This window comes from Podarcis bocagei (assembly GCF_964188305.1).
Source record: "Podarcis bocagei genome assembly, chromosome: 4".
Classification (NCBI taxonomy): Eukaryota; Metazoa; Chordata; class Lepidosauria; order Squamata; family Lacertidae; genus Podarcis; species Podarcis bocagei.
The window spans coordinates 40,040,089-40,043,193 of NC_138128.1; positions in this window are offsets into that span (position 1 = coordinate 40,040,089).

Consider the following 3,105-nt stretch of genomic DNA (forward strand, 5'->3'; position numbering starts at 1 on the left):
CCTTTCAAGACTGCAGAATCTTGAACATGTTTCTTTTAAAGCTATTTTGGTGGGTTCTTATAATTGGGGATATTCCATATAACTGAACTTGATGAAGAAATCATGTGTTGAAAAATCATTGCATTCTACCACGGTCATAATCTTTTATTTCTTAAATGGTAAATGATCATCAGATTTAACAAAAACTCCCCTTTTTCTCAAGCCATCAGCAAAGCACCTTCACAGAAGTTTACAGTGAGGGTGGGGGGGTCATTATCAGCCTGAGGGCCACATGTCAGTGCTGAGCAGAGCCAGAGTGGGTGGAGTAATCGATCTGACTCTGACCTTTGTACTTCAAGCTACATTCCAACTATACAAAAGTCAGAACACAAACCACACACCTCTCTATCCTCCATCACAGTTCAACTATGCAATCCAGCCGGGCAAAAGCATGCGAAGAAGACATGGATCAGGTCCAATGAGGGGTGAGTCCTGGAAAGGGGGCCAGGTAGGAAACACAGAAGGTCTGCATTTGGCCTAAGATTCTCCATGCTTGTTCTTTTCAGTTCTATTTCATTTCAGTTAAATTTAGTTTATCCATTCTTTAATTAATTAAACTGACAGCCCACGACTAACTAGGTGCTTCTTTGTCTCGCTTCTTCCCTGGCTCATTGTTATCACAACTTCTTCTCTTGATAGCATTTCTTTATTTCCTTTCTTCCCATCTTTAACATTAACTGTTATATTATAAGATCACACTATACTATTCCTCACTGATTGTATAATGCCTAGGAAACTGCCACCATCATCCTAACCTTTATCGCCACAGCAAAGTTCCACATAGGATGAAGCTTTCTTATTTGTGGTACAAGTCAAGAAGCAAGCACAGTGCTAGCCAACTTGAAATACAGATAGGGACCTCCCTGATAGTATCCGGCTCCAACCTTTTACAATCAGTGTTCGCAGGTGGAGTGCGTGTGGCGAAGGTTGTAACTCAAGCATTTAATTATATCTAGCAAGAAATCAGCTTCTCCAAGTGCTGGTGTAATCATCATAGAGATAATAAGACCATCCTCCATACTGTAAAGTTAGGGCAACTTTTTAAGCAGCTGCGTTAATCTCTCTGAAGTTTATAGAAATGCTGTTAAAGTGGCAGCGGTGTTGAGCTGTCAACATTGATGTCATCCTTGAGCTGTTTACACAGTAATTTGTTCAGGCTCAATTATCTGTCGTACATGTTTCTCAAGCAAAGACTGGACAGACACTTAATTGAGACTTATATAGAAACTTGGACATCTTTTTAAAAAAAGCCACCTGGATTTTTGGAATGTATTTAGTTTGAAGAGATTAAATAGCCTGTAAAAATGCAACTCCGTGAGGTCAGAACATGTGCAAGTACCTACTGCATGGATCACCCTGAACAGGTAGGAAATCTCCATGTCAATGGTACACATGCCTGATGATTTCTGGCACTGCTATGGAGACTCACCATTTACTCCCCAAATTCAGTGGTAAGGAGCTCACATGGACCCATGTTCAGCAACTACCACATGGAAGCATTTGTTGGCATCTTTCTTGTAGGACTGTAAAGTCTCAATCTGCCATTATTATTATTATTATTATTATTATTATTATTATTATTATTATTATTATTATCATTATCATTATTATCATCATCATTATCATTAATTTATTCTTAATGCCCCATCCATCTGGCTGGTTTGCCCCATTTCCCTTTAAATGTGTTATTAGTACAAGTGATAAACCTATTAATTTATGCTTTCTATATTCAAAGAGTGTGACCTCTGAGTCAGACTATGGTGACTGCAACGAGCGGGACAGATTTCCTAATATCGAGACTTTTTTATACAAAGGGAAGCATCTATACCTACCTTTTAGTATTTTAATCTTGGTGTATATAATCTGTTTTGAAATTAATTATGTTCAGATAAGTCATACTAATTTTACTGATACACCTACAGATTTAAGATGAGGGAGCAACATCCCTGGTAGTTTTCCAAGGCATTCTATCCATCAAAACAAAGTTTGCTTGTGGGCAAGTTGTACTTAACTACTGGTAGCAACCCCTAGTGAGGGGCCACTAGATCAGATATGGGAAATCTCCAAGTCCCATCATCCACAGCCAAGTCCGATCATCATCGAGGGATGAGGGGAATTGTAGTCTAAAGCACCAGTAAGGCACCAGGTTGTGGAAGGCCAGGTTAACTTGTGTTACCCAACTTGTGAAAGGTAAGAGCAAAGATTTGCAACCTTTCTTCTAGAAAGGTGATGAAATCATTGTTGTCACCTTTCCTGCAAGGGAAGATGGGGGTGGGTGTCTCTAAAGAGCTGCCTTAAAAGCTGAGGTATTTACACTAGCCAGATTGGAGAGAGAAAAGGTAATAAAAAGTATCGCTTTAGAGATCAGGCATGTATTTTATAGACTCCTACAGGGCTATGATGATCTGGATAAAGGACCACCTATTATGTTCCAGGGGAGCTTCAGTATTCTAGCATAAAAACAACTCTTCAAAACACGAGGCACCCTTTAAAATAAGGGAACATCTGGCTATCTCCTAATTGTATCCTGGATTGGTGTGATGCTCTGGGATATGTAAATCAAACCAAAGATGACCCCATGTTTCCAAGCACAGTTAAATTTAGTGTCCCAGAAGCATTTCATTTAGGCTTAATAAAAGTTATGATGTGTTGATTAAATACCAGCTGATGGCTGAAAGAGTGTTCAGTAAAGTTTATAGGGCTGCAGGCTGTAAATTTTGTTGCCACCTAATTATTTGGTTTGACTTTAGTATCCAATAATGGAACACAACACATGCATACGGGAGAAGAGTTGTGGGGAGAGGAGGAAGGCCCCCGGAACACTGAAACCTGTATCACAGTCGCATCTTATCAGCAAGTAAGTGATGGTGAAGCCACTGTGGTCAGCTGAAGCATAATGAAGCTTCGGTTATTTGTGTTCCATTCACCACAGAGTTATGCTTTCCCAAGACTTCCTCAACAGTAGACTAACAAGGCAATTCTTGTTTGTGCCATATGGGAGGTTAAGCCCACTGAGTTCAAGGGACCTTACTCCTATCTGATTAGTGAGAACAAAATTGTAGCCTA